At 38.6% G+C, this 20,615-nt stretch overlaps 1 protein-coding gene across 4 annotated transcripts in view; it reads right to left on the bottom strand.

Annotated features, from left to right (window-relative positions):
- Positions 1-20,615, bottom strand: part of RGS17 (regulator of G protein signaling 17) — a 72,919-nt gene that overhangs the window by 32,064 nt on the left and 20,240 nt on the right. The gene's annotated exons all lie outside the window — the stretch shown is intronic.

Below are 20,615 nucleotides of genomic sequence, written 5' to 3'. Positions count from 1 at the left end.
GGTTTAGATATCAGGATCCTTCTAATGGTTCACATATTTGCACAACAACTATAAGTTTCCCAGAGTAATGGCTAGTACAAACACATAAATTAGAACAAATTTAGTACTTTTGCCTTTGAAAAAGTACTAACAGATTACTGTGGAGAGAAACCTGGTTTAAAACAGAAGTGGGTAGAAAATGGTCTGGTGTGAGCAGCATGCTCTGTGCTCCACACCTCCAGGGCATCCTGCTACAGCCAGGAGTGCTGGGGAAAGGCAAACTTGGTTGATTTGCCACCTGGGTACACCATGCACAGACAAACAAGGGATGTGCCACTCCACCTGCATGCATTCAGGCAGCAGCTGTGAGAGTTTGCATTTACATGGTTGCTAAAACTCCTGAAGATTTTATTCTGTAATAGTGTCCTTCTAGACAGCTTTCACACAGCACATGGCAAGGATACTAAGCTTCAGAACTCGAACTCTTGCTTCAAAACTCAAGGTTGGTGGTTATTACTACTTTTCCCATTTACACTGTCACTGAGCAGAATCAAGTAATTTCTCGAGTGTTTGGTCAAATCAAACGATGAAGAACCATTTAACTATCCATGGTGGGTGCACCTGCTTATGCTACTGATATTACTTCTTATGGTTTATAGCTGCTCTTACAGATTAAAATGACACACAAAAAACCCCACACACCTTTTTTTCTTATCAGATGTAAACCTGTGTTGTTAACAAGAGATACTCTGACATAATTGGAAAACTGCCCATATTTTTACAACAGATTGGAAATAAGGAAAATGTGTTGCAGCACAATATGTAGCTCAGAGAGTGAGTGACAGTACGGAGTCACTTTCTCCAAATTACAGTACTGAACTTCTGCTGACTGCGCATGATGCAGTTAAATTATTTCATAGATAGCTGTGTCATGCCTGTGAATGATATTTGCTTCAGCAAGTGCAATGACTGCAAAGAAACAAAAGAACATTTGTTTCTTTTAATCAAGATAGAGATTCTAGAAATATCTGTATAACCCAAAAAACACAATGAAATTTATTAGTTTCAGAAATGAGTCAAATTACCCATATTTAGGTATTTGTTGGGCTGTAAGCCCATTCATTCCACCCACATACCTGAAGTGAAGCATTTTTTACACAGTTTTAGCTATATATTAAAAATATACTATGGCTAGAATCTGTTGCACTATAAATAAAGGGGCCAGGATGAAAGTTATCCATTCAGACATGATGATGACAGTTGCTGACTTTGCTGTAGTTTCACAATAAGTTTAACACACCACAAGATGCTCCTGCCTCTGAAATACATACCTCTCTCCCTTTTCTCCTGCCCAGCTCACAGTCACTCATTCCCTCACCTGAGCTGTCCCCTTCTCTATGTTTGCAGTAGCATTTGAGGAAGTACTTGGTGAATTGGATAAAAGAATAGGCATGATTTAAATTTAATCCAGAGGAGAAAGGAAAAAAAAAATTAACTTGCTTCAAGTCCCTGTATCGTTCACCTTGGGAAGATGTGACCACTTGGACTACAGCAAGGGAAGAAACAGTACATCAGGCAGGTAAGGAGAGTATGGGGACCACTTTCTTCCATTCTTGCTTATGCCATCAGCACATGATAGTGAAACAGATGGGAGTTGTGCAGCTGCAGAAAGGTAAAATCTGCAAATGCAATTCCCAACACACAGCACACGACAGAGGGACTCAGAGTCAGAAGTGGCTTTTCACAGGAATGGTTCACATCCTCAGTCTTGCCCAGCAACTCAACCACTGAAAATTCTCCAGCATTCATCTTGTGGACTGCCACGGCCAACTGTTTCAGAGGTCTGTAAGTCTGGCAGGACAGAGTTGTGAGGAAACATGACTCTTCATTGTAGAGCATTTCAGGAGAAATGGTTTCCTCCAAGGCTGCTCAGAGCACACAGGTTAGCCAGTCTTTAGAGTGAGACTGCTTGTTTTGCAATGCTGACTGCTCTGGAGTATGGGAAGGGACAGAATCCATCCCCTTTCTGACCATGCATTATTTAGAAAAGGAAGAGAGAAGTCCTTGATTGCATGTACAGTTATACTTATCTCTTTAGGCTGTATTTGAAAAAGAAAGATATAAAAGAAAAGAATCAGAGAATCAGAGAATCAGAGAATCAGAGAATCAGAGAATGGCCTGGGTTGGAAGGGATCTTAAACGTCATCTCGTTCCAATCCCCCTGACATGGACAGGAACACCTTTCACTAGACCAGGTTGCTCAATGCCCATTCAACTTAGTCTTGAACAACATCAGCGATAAGTCATCCAGAACTTCTCTGGGCAACCTGTTCCAGTGCCTCACTACCCTCACAGTACAGAATTTTTTTCCTAAGATTTGAGCAACTCCCCCAAATCCTGTATATACATCCAAGGAGAGTTTGCATTCTACCTCTAGTATAATATGTATGATAAAGCATTAATTACAATGCCAGCAAAGTGCTGCAGTGGAGTATATTTTGAAACTAGTTGTAAACATGGATACTGTATACTAGGACTATCCTTAGCTTCCAAGCATAATGAGGAAAGATCTTACTGGCACAGTGGGAATAAGTTGTATTTACTCCATTTCAGATTCTGTCCTTTCCACAGTTGACATTGGTGTTCCCCCTAAACCTTGCTGTATCTCACAATGCAAATGTTGATTTCACTTGGCATGACTGGTGCACTGATCAATAAAAGCATGAGGCTGAAAATCCAAGCAATGGGACAGTGTTCTCAGTGAATGTACATGTTCACTCCACTGGCTTAACCACTCGCTGAAGTCAAAGTTATCAGTGCTGTTCTTCTGTTTACTTTACCTTCTCTCAGACAGCTTCTAAGCTGAAGTCTATAAGAAATGTGAAAAATCCACCCTGTGATGCAAAGCTATAATACATTTACTGAGGATGAAGTAGGATGGCTGGAAACTTCAGTCTCATGCTTATTTTGGTTAGATTTCATGTTTCATGTTTTATTTGCAAATACCAGGTGTCATCTATGCAAAACAGTAACTGATTCCATTAGATTGTTTAGGTTGCAGAAACAGGAATATCTTAATTCTTGGCTATATTTAGAGCCTGAACTGTAGACAGAGGGTTTATATTTGGTGCCTTGGTCCCAGGCACGAAAAAGATATTTAGAATCTTTAATTCAGCAAGTAAATGATGAGATGAATTATTTTTCTGTATTTGAGTGTAAAAGTTAGTACATAATTGTGAAGGAGTAGAATGTTGTGAACTGATACTGAGTAGACCTTCTAGGATAGTACAAATAGTACGTACTGTCTCCAAGATTTCAGTTTGCCTTTTAGCTTTTTCATCATTTTCATTCTTCCTGACACCCTCTAGCTTGGCAAAAATGCTGGGTGGTGAAGGTGGGCCTTTGTCAAATGGAACAGTTTTTCTCCTTGGTTCTCTATATATGATCTTTCAGACCGTCACGTCACAGGTATCAGTTCCTTCTGTCAGTTTTGCATCTAGTTCTTTGCCTCCATTTGGCATGGTTTATTAACAGTTTTATGATATCCATTTGTGCTGATGGGAAATAGGAATAGTATTCCAGCTTGCTTGTCTGACTCTTTCTCTTGGGGGTAGATAGATATTATGGCCCTTTGAGCAATCCCATAATCACGAAGGACTTCATTTCACAGAACATCTGCTGTCCCTTCTCTGCAGCTGAGGAAAGGAACCCAGGAGTACCACAACTGTTTATTTTACCAGTTATGAGACAGGTAGCTCTTATAAGCCGGAAGGCAAGAAAGTCTGTGCAGTCTTGTGTTTATCTTCAATCTCGTAGTGCTAGAAGAATATGATAACTAAAAACTCCTCTATTTCAAGTAAGGCTTCCTGTCAGTTTTGGAAATGATGGCACAAGGATCTATTTCTTTGTTCAGACAATCACCATTTATTCCCCTGGGTTCTTGGGGATAATTATTACAGAACCCCCTTGTGTACAGAGCACTGTCTTGGGAAGAGAGCTCAAAAGAAGTAACTCACAGAAGAATCATTTGGTTTATTACCTGGGCAGCCCTATTGAATACAGACTTCAGTCCTTTCAAATTCCATAGAGTATCTCTACAAGATGAAAAGAAGGTAATTTCTGAAGGGTTGCACCTCCCTGCCTCTCCACCTCCTGCAGGACTTGTGCTAGGTTTTATCTAGGTTTTAGAGTGTTTTCCCTAGAAATTCCCAAGGAGCTGGACATAGCAAAAAACTGCTGCATCATTTCAATCATTTCATTTGATGTCTATCTTCTGATAAAGCAAGAGTAAGCTTTTTTTTTTCTCCCTTCTTTTTTTTCCCCCCTAGCCTCAAAAGCCTGTTATTACAGTACTGCAAGTTATCAGAACTTTTGGCACTGTCCCATCCAGCTCTCTCTGCTCATTTTGGAGCTTCCCCTTGCACATGACCCTCCTGTAGGCATTTTTGTTCCCCTGACAGGATTGTGAAGGCGTTCTCTGAAGAAGCTCATGCACTATGAAGTCAGCAAAACATCCTGAAACTACACTGGGGATCGAGAATTTTTTTATCATATCTTCTGGAACCAAAAATGGCTGTTTTGAAACAGAGGTTATATAAGGGTGCAGATAAACACACACCATTCTATACAGCAAGGAAGTGGCATTTTGTCTTTTGTTGGAGATAGGACAAATAATGGCTTAGATTTCAGGACAGAATTGGTGCAGAATCAGCTAGAGCAATCCATCTTTTTTTGAACTTCTGAAATAGGCAAGAAAGTTCACCTTGCATCAGAAAGGTGCAGTCAATGACTTAAGGATATAGAGGGTGATTTACTCTACAGGCAAGAAACTTAGCACTTAAAATATCTTTTTTTTTTTTTTTTTTTTTTTTTGGTGATCTATCACATCAGTTCTTCCACATTACTTCTTTTGACTTTGACAATAAAGGACCAAAACCTTACATAAATTCATACCTTATACCAACTTATTTCAACCCCGGATGTGACTCTATAAATCTCTTAACCATACTTGATGTTTTCACTGTCTTAACTGGCATACATTTGGCACATGGATTTCTAACAAGAATTGTTTTTAAGTTTGGGGATTTTGAAAGCCTTCAAGCCCTAAGTACTAAGGTAGACACTATTCATTTAAGATCTCATCCAGGCTTCACTGTAAGAACCAAAATGCACACTGTGGAATGCTTTGAATATTGTGGATTCCAGACTTTCAACTACCATTCTGGATTTCCCACATATTTGGAAAATGTCAACATTAATAAGAACAGTTACATTAGCACTTCCTTTAATTTTTTTAATGAGTTGTGTGGGCATAACTGGAGTGATCTTTAAACGAATTTGATTGGTTGCTTGGGTTTTAGTTTCCTAAAACAGTCAATGGGAGAGTGACAGAGACAACTCTGAAATACTGTTGGGTTATTTTTTCAAAGTAGTCGGGTGCCTTATTGACTTTTCAATATACAAACCTCTTTTTAACTTGAAACACTAAGCAGAAACCCTCAGAGAATGTGACTATGATATGTTTAATGATCTGTGATATGCTATCTGTTTTAAATCCACAGTGTGATATGCTGTATGTCATAAATCCATAGTTTTTTTAAGAACAGACACACTAGATTAACAGAAGCATGCAACACAGTCTGGATGCAGCTGCCAGTTAAAGAATCCCACAGATGCATGTGCTGCACTTGCAATGCAAAGATAGCCCTAACACAACATTGATTTTTTATTTGTGCTGTCTTCATTCATCAGGAGGAGTGTTTAAAAGGTACCACAAGCTAAATGAAGATGGACCACAAGATATCTCTGAGCTAAAAAGATTTCCATACACTCCTTGCAACGCTGAGTGAGTAGTGAAATCAAAACAGCAGAACCAGGCACCCTTTTAAGTGCTGCTGACTGCTTATACAGCCATCATAGAGCAATGGCACTCATACTAGTCACTCTGCACGAGAGAAAGCACGACATGGATACATTCCTTTTTGCCACAGATTCCTGAAAGCCACTCAGTACTTCACAAATAAATTTGTATACAGTAATAGAGAAGAAGAAGTCTACCAAAAGAGGTGTAATTCTGTTACCCTGGGCTCCATTTACTTATTTAAATGTATCTGTAGTCTATCACAGAACAATCAGAAGCTATTGCCAACAATGAAACCTTACCTGTACCTTAATTGATTTAAATATAGTCTACATGGAAAATTCCAATTAATTGAAGCAGTATGGGAAGTTTGAAATGTTTGCGTTTTAAGAATTTTTGTTTTGGAAGGCAAGATCAATACACAAGGCACTTCCTAAAAACTATTCTGGTTAACAGTAGTCATGTCAGAATGTGAATTATAACTCAAATCTTAACAGATTGGCTTTTCTGGGTTCTTCAAAAACTTTTTTTTTGCACCATGTCTAGGTTAAAAAAATTGTGAAGAGTAAGAAGGTCTGAATCAAGACAGAAATTGACACACGTATTTGTAACTAGAACTTCATATCGCATACCCCATGCTGATGTGCCATATAGGCCAGTACACAGATTCTGTGTTTTACATGCTGAATTCAGCCCAGAAAAGGCGTGCATATATTATAGTTTTTAATTTTAAAAGCTTAGCTGCTACATCAAGCTGTATGAACTGTTGATTTTAACTCTGATGGTCCCATACTGATTACCAAGGCAGAACCATGGAGCAAATTTCTTTCTCTTCAGTAGCTTGCAGTGCCCAAGACACCACACAGCCCCCTTGCTGTCATTCTTCTTGTATTAATGGCAGGCCATCTTCAGATAGTAACTCTTGAAATTGTTTCGTATACTTGTTGGCTCAGAGAACAGGTTATTGCACCTACTGAATTTTGCTTTCAGAGAACTGAAGTCTTGAGCATCTACAGTAAAACATCTTGCTCTTCTATTAGTTACTGCAACTCAGCAAAAAATCTGAAGATGTGCAGCACTGCTACATTACAGACATCTTTATCTTGTCAGGTCTTTTGATCTGGAGATGCCTGACTCTTTCTAAAGTCTTCCCAAACAAGCTCTAAGAAGGTCATAAAGTGGACATTTTATCCATTATAGAATTGAAATAAAAAGAAATTTTGTGGACTACTAGCAGAAAATATTTGGACATTAAGTGTTTTATTTAGGGTAGAACACTGCTATGCAAATATTCATTTAAATTGAAATTGTGCAATTTGGCTGAACACTATAAAATCTTTGTCTTTTTTAGAGTAATATTCTTTTTATGACTTTACTAGACAGCTTCTGTCCTCATAAAGAGGACACTAAGAAGACACTTGAGAACACAGAGAGCTTTACTGCTGGCATTAGCACTGTAATGTCTGAATAAATTTTTCTGTGCTCAAAGCCATTTCTCTGTGTAAAATGCCAGATATCATTTGGGGATCATGTGATCTGCACAGATTCTGTACAAATTCAAGCAGAAATTTAAGAAAAAAATCCTAGGCCTCGCACAAAAACTTGTAGCTAACAGAGGGCAAACAGATTTGCAAGTGCAATCGAAGTATCAAACAAGCTTTAATGTTTTTTAACTACTTTTTCATTAGATAAGACTATTCTGGAAAATTTTCATTTGCAGAAATGGCAGCAGTTAATGAAATAAGTGTACACAACCTTTGTTTATAATGCACATGCTACCATGGCCTGAAAGACAAAGGAAGGCATTAAGAAAATTGTTTAAGTGTGAGAAGAGCTTTTCTGAAACCACACTGGACATGGTTCTAGTCTCTGAAATGACGGAATCTACATTTTCACTGTAAAATGAAGATCTGCATCCTCTTCTTCCAAAGCTCTTTATTTTTGTTCAAATTCCTTCTTGAAATGGGAGTCTCAAATTTTAACAGAAGTAGCTTCAGAAAGGTTTCCTTAATATAGGCTTTTTGAAATAATTGGATATTTGGTAGTCATGTTGATTTTAGTTACACTGACTGACTTCTGAGGTATCCTCTGACATGATCTCTGTGTGTTTCAGCCCTCCTTTCCTCAGTCATCTTCACAAGTAATAATAATAAAAAAAGTCTAATAAACAAAATCAAGAGATTAGTATGGTGGGGAGAAGGTATTTCATTAACATGGTATAACTGAGAGAGAGAGGAGCAGAAGGTGGCATGAGGTAGAAACAGCCTTAAGGTCTTTCTGGATGGCTTGGAATAGTGAGAGAAGGTGAATCCAAGCAGTACATGCAGACAGGATTTTCCAATATGAAACAGAGGGCCAGGGATGCCCAGGTGGCCTTGTTGTGCTCACATTACAGAACATTCACATTCACATTATGAATTTCATGACCATAGAACTAAAGGAATATTTGCCCTTGGCAGAGACTGGACAGAGTGCATACCCACCAGCAATGAATCTCCATTCTCTCCCACAAGCTATGCTACTTCTGTTAAACTTATAGCAAGCTCCTGATACTTCTGTTCCTCTAGTTAGTGCTAATGCTTTCTGGTCTGAGGAGAGGAGAGGAGACCAATTCTACTCTGTGCAAGGGACATGCTCTTTTCCACCACACTGGCACATGCTATTAGAATCAACTGTTGTTCCCATGCTTGGAGAAGGTTTGTTGTCTGAAATCCTATATTTCTACTGGTCTGAATCTTTCACTGTACTTGCTTGTTCTGTGTTTAATGATGTTTGGTTTAGCTGCACATCCCATGCAGCAACACTCACTTTTCCATCTGCTACTACCAAGCTTCACGTCCTTCCTGCTCTATCACATGGGAGGGTTTTCCACTTTTTCTTTAGTAGCAGGATGGTTTGCAGATGTGTGCCTCTTACTGCTGGTTTTGAGACGACTAGAACTTCACCAGTCCAGAGAGAGCTAGGAGCCACTGATCACAGCCACCAGCACAGGACAGTCATTGAGAGGAGCTATCAAGGGCTCTTTTATCTCTTTCTGCTATTCAGCAAGTTACCAGGAAAAACTGGCATGGAATAAAAAGAACAGCTGACAGTGGTATCTCTCAATCCATAGAGATTCCCTAGACAGAGGGTTTGAGGTATTCTGAAACTAGAGTTAGAAGTCTCCAAAACTAGTTAGCATGTTATGCATTGGAAGGGATGTATGAAGGTTCAAAGAAATAAACCAAAAACTACTACGATTCCTTCTCCTCTCTTTTCTCTTCCCATCATCATTTTTTAATGTGTTGTCCTAGTTAGAACAGCTGGGACCAGTTCATCACTGCATGGGTGTAACCCAAAACCGTGTATTCTATAGCCTTCCATGCCATTTCCCAGAAACTGTTTTCAATAGACCATTTACACCATCTGCCCAGAGCAGCCTGACTCATCAGGCTATAAACTAGGTGTTAAGAGGCCTGTGAGATAGGAGGATGCTCCTGTCCTCATACCTATTGTGGAACTCTCCACTCTGAGGGAGGTACTGAGCATTCCTGCCCGAACTGGAGGATATATAATCTTGGAGTCTTGGGACTTTTTTTAACCACTCGTGGGATCCAGAGGAAGACTGCAGACCACCACTCTCAACCAGACTGCAATCACCACTCTTGACTGGACTGCAACAGCACTCTCACCAACAGGTTTTTTCCCTCTCCTTTTACTTTGGACTCATGGGGCCCAATGAACACCACTCTGTTCATGCCCCAGGGTACTGGGTTATACATTTGGGTTTTGTGGGTTAAAACCAACTGTTTGTCTGTATAATTGTATTTATTGTATTATTTTATTAAATTGTTATTCTGACTTATAATCTCTCCTTTGAGTTGAGTTCATTTCCCCTGCTGGTTTACCTTTAAACCAGCACATGTGTCACTTTTAAAAATAAAAACTTCCAACCATCCCAGTAAACAAATTTTTATAGCAAGCTGTGCATGTATTTTCATATTCACCAACAGAAAATAATAAATTATGTCTTCCTGCAGAATCTGACAGTTATTGCTGCATGGAAAACTTACATATTTTAAAAAAATATACCAGTTTTTCTTCCTTTGTTTTTTATCTTTTTAATTCTATTAAGCATGTGAGTGAAATCTTCTAAAATGTCTACAAATGCTAAATAAAAATTTGCATAGAAAGAATCCAGCATTTTTCCTTCTTGGAAAGGACATTTTGCTTTGGAGGACAGACAATAATAGTAAGTAAAATTCCAGAAGTTAATTTGTTCCTCATTGTCTTTGTATGATGGTATACTTGAACCAATATGTGCTTAGGGAAGGCTGTGGTGCTACTGCATTTTTTCAAAGCTTAAGAAGGAAAAAAGAATTGTGAATTATTCGTTGCCCAGAAAAGAGCAAAATACATCCAAACCTCTTGAAGACCACTTATAAGTGAATTACAAAACAGACTTACATAAAAGGTCTACTTTTAACACTTCATTTTTTTAAAGTTTAAAGGATGGAACTTAAAACTACTTTCCCATAATATGAAGTTCACAATTTTTCTTAATCTATTTATGTGCCAACATAAAAAAAAATCTGCTAAAACACAAGGGACTGAAAACATGTTGTGAAAACTTAAAACCTTTGAAACCCCTGAAAACATGTAAATTTTGGTATGAAAGTGTCATGCCTAGTCATATCCGTACATTTACAAGCTCTCTACTCTTACACTGAGCATTAGCACAGGTTTGCAATCACCATGTTACTGTAAAGTAGCTTTTCCACTTGAGTATGCAATGGGATAGGGTAAACCAACCTTATTTAGATAAATAGATCCCTGAAGATCAGCAGACAAGACCTCTTGAAACACCGCTGTGACATCACCGAATGAAGCTTGATGTGAATGTCTGGTATAGCACCCTGTTCCAATAAAAGCTCTGCTCACTGGCAGTACAACCTGCTGTCCTCGTTTACTGCCACACAGATGACTGACTCCACAGAGGAGGTCCATAGGCATCCTTTTGTCCAGTATTTCATAATGTTAAAAAAAGCTACAGAGCTTTGCAGAAAGATACATATATATCCTCCAGCAAGTGAAACAGGTAGGGGGGTTTTGCTGAATTTTAGAAACATTATGTCTATAATAATAAGAGGACAAGGTAATGTTTTGATTTAAAAGAACTGTGCAATAACTCTGGACAGCTTGTTGACTGTATGTTTAAGGACAGCAAAAGCAGATTAAAACTCCACCTTCCCCACGATTTGCCCTTTCTGAGACATTCAGCTGTATCATGACTTGGACATTGAATCCTGTTCCAAACCGTCTTTGAAAGCAGGACCTTGCTGTGAGATCTGTAAGAGGATGGGGAACACAGGAAGCTTGGGAAGAAGCTTGAGTACAGCCTGGTTGTACTGCGACCTCACACACCAATTCCTTCCGAGGACCTTCTCAGTCACAGCAACTCTTGCAGCAGCTTGGGTTTATACCAACTCTGTTGGCCAGTAAAGTTTAAGCTTGCAGATCAAATATGAACAGGATGGGCCTGTTCAGCCTCAAGAAGAGACAACTGAGTGGGGACCTTGTCAATGTTTGTAAGTATCTGAAAGGACGGTGTCAAGAAGATAAAGCCAGGCTGTTCTTGGTGGTGCTGAGCAATAGGACAAGAGGCAATGGGCAGAAACAGATGCACAGAAAGTTCCACCTCAACATGGGGAAGAACTTCTTTACTGTGTGGGTGACCGTGCACTTGCACAGATTGCCCAGAGAGGTTGTGGAGTCTCCCTCACTGAAGATATTCAAGAACCATCTGGACGCAATCCTGTGCCACGTGCTCTGGGATGACCCTGTTTGAGCAGGGAGGTTGGACCAGATAACCCACTCTTGTGCCTTCCAATCTTACCCATTCTGTGACGATTCTATGATTCTGTGATTCTCTCCACGAGAGCTTTAGAAGGACCTCTCTCCTTCACTTGGCTGTTGGATTTTTTCCCAGGCACTTGGGTTAATTTTCTGCCTTTGAAATTTTCTTTGAAAGTTTGACCTGTCATTTGGTTGAAATTGAATGACATACATGAAGTTAGTGGAGAGAGTGTCACAGGAAGACACAGCAAGGTCTCATATGTATCATCAGCTTAGGAAACCGAAAGAAAAAGTCAGAAACCAGATGAATGTGAAGTATGGCCTGGCTGGAAAGCCTACCACTGAACAATAAATTCCTGTTTTTCCAGCCACAACTGTGAGCTACCTTCAGTCACTGAGGCAAAGGGGGAAGGGTGTTGCTGGGAAAGGATGTTGAAGGAGAAGAGTAGTGCTTGCTTTCTAGCCCCAGTATATTGAGTCTAGCAGAGCTAGAGCCCTCTGTGGTTGTATTTTATTTTTTTTTTTTAATGTCAGGAGTGTTTAGGCTAGATTCAGTCCTGCCAACTGTGCAGTTTCATCACATGCTTTGGGGAGGAGAAACAAGTTATGCAATAAAACTAGAAAATATGGTTGAAGCTACCAAGCTTTGCATCAGGCTAAGGAGGAAGTTTAGTATCAGTGACTACTTCAGCCTGTTTTTAAAAAAGGCAACAATTAGAAACAAGGTTTCTTTAGAGGTGGTTTGTGGTTTTTTTACTCCCCTAAAACATAAAAATTCAAAATATTCCAGCTGAAGGGCCTTATCTAGCCCTCATTTCAGGTCAAAATTCTTATGTCCCATTTTTATTTGCCTCAGCTGATTCTACTGAGGCATAAGGTAGAGTATGTTATTCTATAATATTTATACATAATATGGAATCAGTTGCTTTAAAATCTCTATCCTACCTATTTCTAGTATCTTTTCTTCCAAACCCCTTTACAATAAAAGAATAATGAAGCCTTTTTTTTTGAGTGAGTAAACTGGAAATTAGGGCACAATACTACTAGCAAGCCGTGCTTTTTATGGACTAAGGTCTGTCTTTCCTCTTATGGAAAGTACATGTTCTGTATGATAGGACTTTCAAAAACATCCGGTCATTATAATATGCTTTGTTCACTGAACCAACTCTTAAAAGTTTCTCCAATTTGAGGCAAGGTGAAGATGAGGCTCTCATTCTGAAGAAGCTGAAAAACTGAACATCCTCTTAAACCCCTTAGGTTTAAGAAATTTTGTAGACAGAATCTTTTAAAAAATGCATGTTACAGAAAACTGCATGGAAATATTTTTATTTACTGCAAAGATATCTATGCTTTAAGCATTAGGCATAAGGTTGTTTCATACTGCTGGTTTCCAAGGTTTCACAATGTGGATCAGAGATTCCTCTGACATTCTAGCTCTTTCATGAAGCAAAAACCATTACATTTACTACAGTTAAATAAATCTTTATCCTTTGAGGAAAAAGATGAATATTTTAACACAACTGTGCAGAGTCAGAGACCTACTTTATGTCTTTCCTTGTTGATACCTGAATGGTGTGCAACTAAAGGCAATGGTAAGTAGTAACAGAGGCTTTACAAAGGGACATTAAACACAATGTTTAATATTTCTCAGTATTTCTCAATAAAGAGACCACTGTTTTGTTTCAAGAGCTCTCAAACTAAATGATGTTCTCATGTTATGTTTTATATTTGACACATGCATCTTGCAAAGTTTTGGCACATTCAGTGAACACACAACTGAAAAAAAACCTTACCATTTCTTCCCAGCACACTCGATACAAGTCAGCATGCCTAATGTTAGTCTTACAGTCCTTGCTAGTTCTAATGCACATCTCTTGGAGTGGCTTCATGCCACATTACAGACAAGGAGAACAAAAAAAAATCCCAGTAGAGTTACTCAGTTATGCTTGGAGACAACTGATGAAGAATTGCCCTGTGCTGCACAGAGGAGCTCATGGATGTAGAACAAATGAGGCTGATACAGCAGGCACACGTGCCACTCACAGAGCATGTGGAGGCAGAGGTCTTCAGACTACCATTCCACTGGAGGCCACCTGAAGCCTCTTCTGAAAGGAAAACAGCTTACAGACAAAAAAGAAATATACAATAGATATTAGCCCTAATAGGAATACTTTCCCCAGCAGTACTGCAGGTGTTAGTTACCTTCTTGGTTTGTGGGGCAAAAGTCACCCAGAAACCTCTGTTTCTGTTACTTGTTAGTATCTGTAGCTGAGATACAGTCAGCACTTCCAGCACTGTACTAACTGTGCATTGGCATTCAACATTGGATAACTGAACATTCCACATATTTGCAATTAATAATTCATTCCAAGGCTGTCTTGGACTGTATGGAAACATTCTTCTGTTCATTGAATTTCCCAAAATTTGCTAAGTCTTCCTAAGGGCAAATTCCAACACAATTCCTTTGTTTTTTTCCACACTTGGCAGCCATGCTTATGTTGTTTGTAGGCTGCTGCTTATGGTGAACTTTGAGTTCTGAATGCCGTTCTACTTCACATCTGTTTCTAAGTGTGTTTTACGGTTGTCTTCATTTCCCACACTATTGATAAGAGTTAATTATGGATCTTTCAGTAGGCCAAGGGCTTTGCCTCAAATTGCAGTCCTCGTGTGGTTTTGTATCTAAATTCACCTTCCCAAAATTACCTTTGAAATGTAGACCACTCGTTAACTCCATTTTTATTTGCATGTAATATCTTGCTAGAAAACATATTGTTTCTGGGGCTCATTTTTGTACATTGCTCCTGGTTCCAACACAGCATAGGTTGTTAAGCTCTTTGATAACTCTTCTCGAGTTATCAAAAATAACAAAACCCAATGGATTCTTCAGTACCATCTACTTTCAGAAACATGAATGCTCCTGCCCACCTTCCTTTTCGAATAGCACTGACTACTGCCAAAATGAAAGAATGTCTGAAACTTCTCTATTAGCCTTTCCAATTTCCAGACTTCCAGCTCTTAGTGGAGGATGATCTGCTCTTTTCTTCCCCTAAAGCTGGGGTAACAGTTTCCATTACTACTTTTGTCATCTCTGGACTGGTGCCTGCCTGTGGTTGGTATCCCTTGCAAGGCCCTTGAATGTCCTCCCTCCCCCAAATCCAACATGTGGCTCTAGCCCTGTTTTCAGCCCACCTAAGGATGCTCTTCTGTAGAGGGAACTGCAGGAATAAGGTACCCCAGTATGGGCTGAGACAACTCCATGAGCAATTCTTACTGAAGGAGGAAGGAACATGGCAACATGAGGGAGATTTTTTTCCCCTATTTTTATGTAAATATATCTGTCACCCTTCACTCCCATGACAAGGCAATGCTTTCAACCACAAGCAGGAAGTGGTTAAAGGCATGTTGCCAGGCAATTCTTTTCAAGTTAATTAATCATTACAGATAATTTGAATATAGTTAATGAAACTGATGAGAACCAAGAAGTTGTGTACTCCACGTGCTCTGACAGGAAAGCTAATTCAGTTGAACCAAAAAATGGCTTATGAAAAATTATGCAGATGATATTGCTCAACACCCCTGTTCAGGTTCTTGTGAAGTCACCAGGTATCTTACTTTTGATTTATTTATCCATAAAAAACCTTCCAAATAACCTGCTCTATCCTGAAACGCTTGTGAATTACTCAATAATATTCACAACTATGACTGCACTTTTTTCCCAGAAAAAGATTCAAATTATAAGCTGCTGCTCATACGAGGTATTAGACAAGCTTTTCTAGTGATATTTCAAAGTTAAAGAGTTTTAAAAAATACAAAATATTCTGCAAAATCCAACAACTGTGTCTTGCTATAAATTACTGAACAACATTTAATGTGGTTCTGCCAAGGACTAATCAACGTTTCCCTGTGACTGCTGGAAAACAGCATTTTTGCAACATTACAGGTTTCTAGGGGTGTGGTAGTGGTGGAAAGATTTTGTTGGTTATGTTCTAAGTTTCTGGTTGGGGGAAATCTCCCCTCTCCCTGCCTCCTTTCAAATTTGTTCAGTTCAGCATTAGACTGTTTCTGGTACTGATGCCATGATTCATCAATTTCCCTAATGCTGGGAGCATTAGATTTATCTCCTCTGATGCACTGTTTTGCCTCATTGCCTAAAGCCCACCATGTATCACTGAAGTTGCATTACTGAAGTGCATCACAGGAAACAGTGGGGAGAGAACATCTTGATTCAATGGAAAGGTGCTATTCTGCATGTAATGCCTGAAATACTTAGATGGAGTTGTTTTAATGATGCTTTGGTATTTCTAAATCAAAGTTCAGAAGCTTTGCAGAGTTATTTCAATCATTCGAAGTGAACACAAACATTTAAGTAAGGCAGATTTCCATTGGATTGATAGTCTCATTTTTGCCCAAGTTAATTGGAACTTCTATCAGCTCTGTGATCTTTTCAAATTCAAATTAATTCAGAAGAACAATTTTACTGGAGTGGGTCCTTTCCTATTCACATCACTCATCATTTTAATTGCTTCTATTGAAACTATCATTTGTATTAATGAATTGACACTTTAGTGACAAAAGGCCAAATTCTGATCTTCGTATTTAGTGGTAAATGAGGCTACTCTGTTGACTCTATTGTAGGTGTTTCTTCCTTTGCAGAGGTGTGGTGAGCCTGAGTCTTCTTGCAGTAATCAGGAATGCCAGCCACTTCAGTATTTCTAATGACTCCTTCTCTGTCCCTGCCTACTTCTCAGTCAGCAGTTCAAGACTGTAGACTTCATTTCAGTTAGCCTTTTGGTAGGCTGAATTAAATCAAACTGGAGCTCAGTGAAGTAATTTAGTGTCACTACAACCCCTTTGTTCTTCCTTTGCCTTCCCATTCCTACTGGCACATACACACACAGTCACAGAATCACCGAATGGTTGGGGTTGGAAGGGACTTCTGCAGTTCATCTAGTCCAACACCCTTGCTCAAGCAGGTTCACCTACAACAGGCTGCAACAAGTATTTCCAGAGGAGACTCCACAACCTCTCTGGGCAGTCTGTTTCTGTGCTTGGTCACTCTCACAATAAAGAAGTTCTTCCTCATGTTCAGGTCACAGGAACTTCCTGTGTTTCAGCTTGTGCCTCTTGCTCCTTGTCCTGTCACTGGGCACCAATGAAAAGACCCTGGACCCATCCTCTGGACACCTTCCCTTAAGATATTTGTTTACATAAGATGAGGCAAATTAAAAATTTAATCAATTTATGGGTGTTACAAGGGACTCCTGACATTCATGTCCTCTTCCACTCCTCAAGGCCTCAGAAAAGGAGAGTCATAAAACCCAGTATTCTCATTTACCTACTGAGGCTGAGAAAGTGATCTATTACCTTCTTGGTACATCCAAGGCTTTAATGTCAGCAAGGCCTATGGAAACAAGATTTTTTTTGTTGTTATGGTTGAAAGAACAACCTCTGCCATTACATTAAAAACCTGAATATTTTCTATGTTTTTGTTTTATTGTTCCCTAAAATTCACACTGAAAAGTAGCTGCTACAGTGAACTAGTTATCTAGGTATCTCTGTCCATTTTGTCAGTTCTGCTCCAGAATTATATATAATGCATACCCTCTCAAGGAGAGTTTGTTTTTTTCTGAATGGAGAATTATTCACCACAGCTTCCAAGCATAATTTATTCAAACTCTCTTGAAATGTATCGATTAGGATGTTCAAAGTAAGTGATTTGTGGCAGTGAATAAATTCCCCCTGGGGAACAAAGGTGTCTGCTGAAGATGAGACTTGGAGAGTATCCCAAGGCATTCTCAAGTGCACAAGAAAAAGATTAATTATATCTGCCCCTTAAATGGCTGTGGCTAGAAAGACGGAATTGCACAAGGAGAGTGTAATCACTATTCTCCTGCTGTGCTTTAGCAGGGAAAAAAAAAAAAAGAGGATTTGATTTGGAGGAATAAAAAGGTTTTGAAATCTCTCCAGCATCTCATTTCCTCTCCCTAGGAGTGCAGAAATTCCAGCTCATCCTACATGTATGCAACTCTTTTGATACTGCTCTTATCATTGCACTTTTTCCACCTCCACAGGTATAGTTCCTGATGCAAGTACCACTGCTGTCTGTCTCAGGGCACCTTACCACTGCCTGCGCTACAGAGGCAGCTGTGGTAGTAGCAGCAGTAATAAATATGGTGGGAGGTGCAACAGCAGCAAAGAATAACCACTTTTTTTTTCTTCAAAATTCAGCCTAAAAATGGGGAGATGCTTTATAAGCAGGTTTAATTCGTAATTGGCAAGGTAATTATTCTGTTAATGTATTTCAAGAGGAACATGAAGCTCTGCAACTGCGTGCATGTATATAGTTTTCTGTGGCCCTGCAATTAGCAGAACATAAGCTTTCCATTGGGCATCAGTGTCAAAAAGGCTATTCCATGGAGTAAAGAGAAATCTAGATTTTAATCTTTTTTTCACCAAAATGTGATATTGATGACACCCATTTCCTGTGAAATTTAATTTTTTAACCAGCAGTATGAATGTCGATATAATGCTGCCATGTCCTGCAGAGAACATATTGATAATATACGGATGCTTTCCAGGGCAGGGAAACAGTCAGGGCATTAAGCAATCCCAGTTTGGCCATGCTAGTTCCCCTTGCCATCACAGCAAACAAAATCAGTAATGCTTTCTGCTCACTATGAGATTTTTCTGTGAAAGAACTTACCTTATATAACATCACCTTAACTTTTATGCCCTCAGTCCCCAGCTTGCTTTTCTTCTTTTGGCTACACAAATATATTTCTTTTCAACAGTGTCCAGCTACTAGCCAACTCCCATGTCAATCTAGAATAGGCATGGTAAGGAATTTCTCAATTAAGCATTCTTTAGAAAAGTCTATGTTTGTCAAAACTAGTGCTGAAATAATTGGTTTTGACAGATGTTCTCTTAAAAAAAATCTTATAGCAAGTTTGGAAGTTGCCAAAGTATCTCACTGAAGTGGTTTAGTTTTGCTTTTTTCTGTTTTGGTTTCATTTGGATCAATGGAGCCAGTTTTTCATTTAAAGAAGTCTTTGGGTTTAAATTTATCAATTTATATTGGGAATTGAAATAAAGGAATACCCAAACCCTTCTGTTTTAATTAATTCATCCTAATTTTCACATTTTCCTATGAATGAAGGATGGTTATGCTTAAAAGACTTTTTTCACTATTCAGGGAAGGAACAGTTTTGAAAATGCTAAAGAGCCTCCTGGGATAGGCCAAATCTTTCTGGCTCTAGAATTGTTCAGGATTCTGTGTCAACTCATTCCTAGAGATGCCAGCAAGTTAAAAGTAGAATACAATACTTCTACGATAATATCAATTTTCTACTTGCTTATAAACCACTAATTTTCTAGATTTAAAAGTTGCATTCTCCTCTGGAATCCAGTTTATCTTGTTTTCAAGCAGTTGTGCTGAAAAAACCCTGAGTGCTTCCTCATGAATAGTGAAAACTGCTGTGATCTGACTAAAAATAGAAAAACAATTCAGAGGAGAAATCAGACCTCAAGTTATAGAATTAATGAATAGTTGGTTAGGAAAAAAGCCCCAAACCAATACTTAGCAAACACATTGAGAATTCTTCTTGTACCCAAATCATGTTTGCTTGTTTCTTAGGATGTGAACAAACACCTTAAATTTGGCTCTCATTACCTGATTGCTACTGATTCAGTTAAGGTTATTTTACAGCAGAAAACAGTGTTCCCTCATAGCGAGTTATGTATTTAACAAAGAGTAAATACTAACAAAAGCTTTTTAGGTTAACAAAGCTTTTCTACTTAATAAAACAATTATACTTGAATACGAATACTGGGTACAAAGCCAAATACATTGGCAGCTAGAAGTAACTTGGTTATTCTAAGTGTCTCGCAATAAGAAAAAACCAGAATATTTAGATTTTTTTGACAATTTAATCTCTTTTGTTACAGACATCTAGGCTACCTCTGCTAATTAGCTCAATCCCTTCTGAGTACACCAGTAGACAAGTAATGATTGAACTGAAGGAATGGGACTCTTTGGGAATAATGGAGAAGAAAAGATAGAACTTCACTCAGTCAAGTAGTGTCAATATTATAATAATATCTGATATCTTATAATAATTATCTGATGTTTACTGTAAACTTGTGCAAAAAGAAATCTTATATGTGAGAACAATAATTACTCCTGTCCAATCATAAAGCGATCGAGTGACCACAATCAAGTTACTGTATATTATGACAAGGTCTCTAGTCCTGATTGCACCCCAGCACATAAACTGTGTGGAAGGTATCCTGTCAGGACAACTGAATGGATCAGGGATGCAAAACTGAGGGATATGCAGCGACTGCTGCCTGAAAAGTTCTGCTTCAAAGATTAAGAAATTACCCTGGTACTTCTTTCACAAGATGAGTATCTATTATTTGCATAGTTGCTTTCTAGAGCTGCTGAATCATAAATACATCTAGGAATTATTACTCACCATTTACCATCTCTTTACTCTTAAACTGGAAAAGCTATATAAACTGATATTTTGAAATGAGAAAGTGAATAGTGAACAAAAGCTTTACATGAGCTGTTGGAGAAGAGACATAATTTAAAGCACAGCTGTAGTGTACATCAAGGAATAACCGTTTTATCCAGTGACCCAATAAATCTGCCTGGATATATTTCTGGTTTAACTCCATCTTAGCTATTGCAAAGACACAGTTTGGTAAGAAAGCAGCTTTATGCACTAGCATATAATTTTCATCAGATTCCAAACACCTGAGATATGCATCAGTTTCCCAAATAACTCTAGAAGGAAGAGGAGTTTTGGTTTTCTACAACAAACCATATGAACATAAAAGCAAGAGTATAAGGGATATTTTGCAGAGTAATACAAGAAATCATCAAGTAAGGATTTAGAACACAATGTTTTCTTGAATGCCCCAAATGTCACCAGATAGA

This window comes from Manacus candei, unplaced genomic scaffold, assembly GCF_025592945.1.
Source record: "Manacus candei isolate 608988 ecotype Guabito, Panama unplaced genomic scaffold, ASM2559294v1 h1tg000052l, whole genome shotgun sequence".
Lineage (NCBI taxonomy): Eukaryota > Metazoa > Chordata > Aves > Passeriformes > Pipridae > Manacus > Manacus candei.
This window is presented reverse-complemented; position numbering and strand designations above follow the sequence as displayed.